Source organism: Nicrophorus vespilloides, unplaced genomic scaffold (assembly GCF_001412225.1).
Source record: "Nicrophorus vespilloides isolate i.1.1-1 unplaced genomic scaffold, Nicve_v1.0, whole genome shotgun sequence".
Lineage (NCBI taxonomy): Eukaryota > Metazoa > Arthropoda > Insecta > Coleoptera > Silphidae > Nicrophorus > Nicrophorus vespilloides.
This window is the reverse complement of record NW_017097326.1, coordinates 61,889-68,137: the sequence shown is the minus strand read 5'-3', so window position 1 is coordinate 68,137 and position 6,249 is coordinate 61,889. Positions and strand designations below refer to the sequence as shown.

The 6,249-nt window shown below is 36.3% G+C and overlaps 1 non-coding gene across 1 annotated transcript; it reads right to left on the bottom strand.

Annotated features, from left to right (window-relative positions):
- Positions 1 to 897: 897 nt before the first annotated feature.
- Positions 898 to 970, bottom strand: Trnar-ucg. Its single transcript has one exon. It is a non-coding gene; the product is annotated as a tRNA-Arg (tRNA).
- Positions 971 to 6,249: the final 5,279 nt, after the last annotated feature.

The window sequence follows — 6,249 nt, the reverse complement described above, 5'->3', positions numbered from 1 at the left end:
GAGCAGAACAGAGAAATATAAGGGAGATGAGTAAAACAACAACGTGCAACGTACAATTAATAAAGGCCAATAAATAAAGGGGAGCAATAATTCGCAGCGCGGACCGGGGCAGTTTTATGAAGCTAAACTGCCCCATTAGTAAATAACTGCATGCAATCCTTCTATAAGGACAATGTGTTGCCGGCAATTATATCTGTATCCCCCGCGGCAGCAGATATCTGGAGAGAGAGAGAAAGAGAGAGGACGACGGTCCATGATGGACTGCAGCAGCAGCAGCAGGTGGACAAAACAGTCCTCCGAAATTAACATTACACTGAAAAAAAAATTGTATATCGTGCACAGACACACATTCTAATTCGAAGTGAAAAAAAAGCGATATAAATTATCGATCTTTAATTAAAAAAGTAAACGGTCAAACTGGGAACAGAAAGTTAATTAAAAACGTTTGCGTCGAAAAAAATAATATAAAACAAGTGTTTACATCGATTTCTAATTGTCCATACTAAATCATTATTATTAAAAGAATCACGTTTTATTTTAAGTAATTGTAAATTGACGATTATGACTGCAAATTTAATAACAAGCAAATTTTATTGGAGAAATAAGTAAAATATTGTTATAATTATAGGTTTTATACTAATTTAAATCAAACTTATTAAAACCAATTAAAAATTAAAGTTAACTAAAAATAAATTTACTTTAATTAAACTAAATTCTTTATTAACACTTTAACATTTATTAAACTTTATTTTAAGATTACATAAAAAAATGTTATAACTATAGATTCTATAATAATTTAAAATTGAACAATAATAAATTATTATTATATATAATTAATAAAACATAATTATGTGTGATATAATCTTGTTTAAAAAAAAATGAATCAAAAGAATTGTTCGACCGTGACAGGACTCGAACCTGCAATCTTCGGATCCGAAGTCCGACGCCTTATCCATTAGGCCACACGGTCTTGTTATACAATCCTAACAATGATGTTTACGTAACGCGCGCAGCAGTATATAATCAATAGCGCGTACATTTAGTTGCATAACTTTCAAACTTAAATTTAAACTTCTTAAAACTAATTTAAATTAAGTAGGAAAATATAATAATTTGCTATATTAATGAATTAATTAAAAACTTTAGTTTGTTTTGTTTCAAAATGTTATCAATCCAAATCTAATATTTAAGTAATTTAAAGTGATAGAAAATGATGATAATTTTATTAGGAGAAAACTATTACAATTAATTATCCTGGTTTTGGGATAAGAGCGGCAGCTGAAGGATGATCCCGAGTCGCGTGCTCGTTTCTATTTTGCTTGAATTGTGTATGATGCGTCCGAGTTGTCAGCTAGAGGCTATCTCTGACAACCTTCCAGAAACACAACCAGACGACCGATTTCACAAAGGACCTTCGCCCTCTCTCTCTCTGTCTTTACCACCGCCTTTCTCACTCCCTTCATCTCTTTGTCTGATCCCGTCCTTCTGAAAGACAGCCCTCCATTGTCCTTAGGACACGGACCATTGTTTCGTTTGATATAATGTAATTAATTAATGAACTCATCACTCATCACTCGGCCCCCGGGAACTTTTCTCGTCAATCTTTCAAGACCTCCTCATGATTTCCACCCACCCATAGATGGATGATGCCGAAGGTTGAACGAAGAAGGGAGATTCGTTGAGGTTTGATGATGAGACGAAAGAAGAGGAGGAGGAGGAGGCACCCGTCACGGCATAGGCTCGTTACAGGAGGTGATCTCCCGGCCCTCTCGGCATTTAGTTCTGACATCTCCAGTATTTATACGCATAATAATCGTTAAGAATTATGCCCGTCCGCCGAGAAATAAATTAGTTATATAAGATTTATGTAATGGAAAACATATATCATTACGGAATTACTGCAATTTTTACGCTAACGGAGGAAGCAGAACGGGCAAAGGGAGCTGTGGCACAAGAAAAAAGAAATTCTGTGTGTATGTATAGGGAGAGTACGGATGAAGAAAAGCAACTCGTTCTGCTCTTGTTTGTCGATGCGCCCTTTTCTTTCTCATTCTTCATTCCTTTCTTCCTTTATTTTTTGTTCACTCCACTCTCCCTAAGGACGATCAATGTCAAACAATTAGAGCATTTTTAACACTTGCTCATATTCGCTTCGTCTCTCCGCTTCTCCCTATCCCTTTTCCTGTGCTGTGGACGGGAGGGCACACAGCCTCCCTTGACAAATGATTGTGGGATTCAGTTTAACGGATGAGCCCTCCGATCATCATTTATTCATTTCACTCGTCGGCTCACCGACGTTCATTTGTAACCTGCGACTTAATACCATTAAATGATCCTTCATCCGCAAACATCACCCACCTCAACAGATCGAGAGACAAGAGCAAAAGGTTTTAATCGTTCCAATGTTTTACACATCATATTTTTACTACATTTCAACTCATTTTTTCCCTAATATTACACCTATTTTCAAGTAATTATATAAACTACAAATTATTGATTTATTACATTCTTATATTTACAAATATTAGTAAACATTTACAACCTTTTTCACATTGTTACATATAATAGTGAAAATAGTTATAAAACAGTGTTAATACTTTTGTTGTTCAACGAAGTGCGTTAGCCAGTGACTTCATCATCAGCTGGAGATGACGTGACTCCGTAAGGCGAGAGAGCATCGTAGGTTTTTCGTGTGGGTGGCGGAGGACGACATCCTGCTGCAATCCGTCCTTTCGCACGCGCTCTAATTTACTTTTACAACTTTATATAAATATCATTTCCGGAAGGTTTGGTGCCCATTGCAGCAACCGCAATTAAATTTTATACTCGTTAAGGCACAATTTCAATTACTTCCAACCCGAAAAATCAGTCAGTCCCCGGTGGCAAATAGCTCGCAGTTAACTTATACCAAAAAAAAAAGAAGAAAAAAGAAACTCAGTAGTCATGATACAGTTTTGATGTCAAAAAAAACTCATAAATGATATGGAAAATATTTGTATCAAGTTATATGACGCAACATTATATAACAAAATTATTGTTTTATGTATTAATTCAAATGAGAAGATAAATGGTAGAATGGACTATACCAAATGATTTGATGATGACAGATGAGATGAAACTGTCATCATCATGTATGTAATGGATGCAGTGTAAGATATTGAGTAAGATGGTGATGAAGTTATAGTTGCGTGAAAGAAGTTGTCTAGTTTAGTTTAATCGTGTTGTAGGAAGAAGAATTATCAAATTAATTAGGTGTGGGTGTTTGTGTGTTTGAGGGATGAGAAGCGCGGTGTGTGTGAGAGTTTGTGTATGTACGTGTATGCGGTGAGTGTGTGTTTATTGCAATAGTTGTTTCAACCCTGCAGTTGACAGCGAGCAAATTTCCTCGGTTCTCGTCAGAGGCTCCTCGTATCTCTGTGCCTGCCAGCCATTCAGTGTTCTTCGGCCCCCGTGTGTCCGCTCCCAACTAAGAGAGCTAATTAGGATAAGAAAGGCCCGGGATATCGTACTTCTTATAGCCTTGTCAGTCAAAGGAAAATAAGACCTACAAAGGGATTGTCTGATGTGATGAAAGGAAATTAATTAACCAAAACCGTCCGGACTCTCCGCTCTCTCTCTCTCTCCCTCACTCACCGCCTTATCCACCATCGTCATCAGCCCTTAACACGCTCTCCGCATCTCCTAAACCCAAACAAATCAATACACAAACAAACCGAACATAATTTTTCTTTTCCACTCTCACTCGCATCCCTCTGTTCTCAATCTCTCCACCCTTAATTCATCGAAAAAAAAACCCCCCGCTTATGTCCAAACTCTCCCCCTGGTCCACAATTAAACGCGAGCGTAATTAAATTTGGAGCGCGCGGGTGTGAGAGGTGCAGCGAAAGTGATTTGCGACGGTCGCAATCCTCCGCATCGCAAATCCCTTTTAAGGGTTTTGGGATTTTAGTCTGACCGATTATTATTCCATATTAAAGCGGGTCAAGCCAAAGGTACAGCATCGCATACCTCGTCCAAAACGAGGAAGAGGAAGAGCAACGTGTCCTGTTTAATTTAAGCCCACCCCCTGCCGACAATGGCCGTTTTTGTCCTTCCACCACCACCATACGAATCCAAACGCGTCCACGATATTAATTAATATTATCCGAAGTCTGCGTCCCCACTAATAAATATATATATATATATGATTTCCACGCGAAATAAAGATAAACTCGAGGCTCTGCTGCGCTCTCCAATTAAAACGTCGCGGCAACAATTCAAAGACACATGCAAATGATCGGAAGGGTTTAAGGACGGGAGGGCCGTTTAAATGCCTGCGGAAAGCTAAAGAGCCACGCTTATCTTTCTAAATGCCAATAAAGTACGACCGGAGACGACGCCGAGTCCTTTCTTTTTTCATTCTTCCTTGCTTCTTTTTTTTTCTCTCACTTGAAATGTGTCCACCTCGGATTCTCCCTTCGCGCTCCTCCTTACTCCACCGCCTCACCCCAATCCGACCATTTGCCAATCCGGCCGTAAACTTCCTTGATTATTTCAACGGCTTCTAATTCTTTCCTCCTCGACCATCTTAAGTTTCAAGCGCATATTTAATTACACTCGATGCACTTAAAAACCCTATTGATCCACTCCCAATAAACTATTCTCTTTATTACACGTCACAAATCTTATACCCTTTTATTTCTACCTATATACTTAACAATGTCTTGCGAACATTACGTTATAACATTTACTTGATTACATCACATTTCAATTATTTACACATAAATATATTGTTTCTAAAAATAAAATCATTTTAAATAAACATACTAATTTTTTTTATTTTTATGTGTTTTTCTAAAATAAAAACAATTAATTTGTTTAAATTTCTTAGTTAATAAGTAAACTGTGTTTTGAAAATAGAAATAAATAAAATTTGAGAGGTTTATCAAATTATATTTGTATATTAAATTATATTGTATAAGCGATGAAGCTGTAATTAGAAAGCAATAGTGTTTCGTATTTGCCATTCGCGTTTTGGTTATATAATTAAATAATGAACGGGGTGAGGGGGTTTCTCTTGGCGTGTGTAACTGCATTTATGTGTATGAATGTTCGCGAGGTGGAGGAGGAGGAGAAGAAGGGTGGTTAAAGGGGGTTGAAGATGAGGTTGAGAATGAGAAAGAGGGAGAACGAGATAGAGATACTGAGTGTAAGGAGTGCGGGTGGCCTAAAATTTAATTATTATATTTAATAAATGGAAATAGTAGTTATAGTAGGGAAATTATAATTAAGATTCATAAAAGAGATAAATTCGGCGTAACGGTTATGTGTTATATGCGCGTAATGTGTACGAGACTAAAACGCCACCGCTATAAAAGCTATATAGTTAATATAAGAAAACGCTATTTGCTTATTTCTTGCCACCGCCTCCAAGCCACCTCCGACCGACGCCAAAGCCAACGACGACGACCTCGTCTCATCCGCATTCCTAAATCACTTCTATTGTTATTATTATTTTGGTTTCTTCTTCATTTCTTTGCATAAATACCACAGAAATTCAATAACCATCAACATCTTGTATGCATTCTGAATTATCCTGCACATCCATATTATAATAATATCACAGCAAAATTTCCCATTCTATTATATGAAACAAAATTACTTATTACAATTATAAACGCAAGATGTTGCAGTTGCATAACTTCCCAATTAAAACTACAAATCTCACACAATTATATTAAAGAAAGAAAAAAAAATAATATAATTTTACATTAATTTGTGACTTTTCTAAATCAAAATTTTCTTGCTTATTTAATTAAAATATGAAATATACAACAAATATTTCATTGTATTATTAAAATAGTAAAGTTTACAAATATAAATTTCATTTAAATTAGTTATTATGTCTAATTATACTAAATTAATTAGATAAGTTTAATGCTGGATTAATATAAAAAAAAACATGTTTTTGTTGTTGTTGGTAGTTGTTATTATTATTAGTAAATGAAGTATGAATGCATGCAGTTCTGCAGCTCTTTCATTTCAGTAAATAAGGTAAAACATGACATGACAAGGAGTTTAATTAAGAAGTAATTGACAGGCATTGTCTGGGGCGGAGTGCAGAGTTAGGTTCTTGCAGTGACCATACCGGTCATCGGGCACAAGCACACACACTAATACTGCATATACACACACAAAGAGAGAGAGAGAGTGAGATTCACTCAGATCCATGCAGCCAGCAACAGAGACAGGGAGGATGGGAAAAAGAGA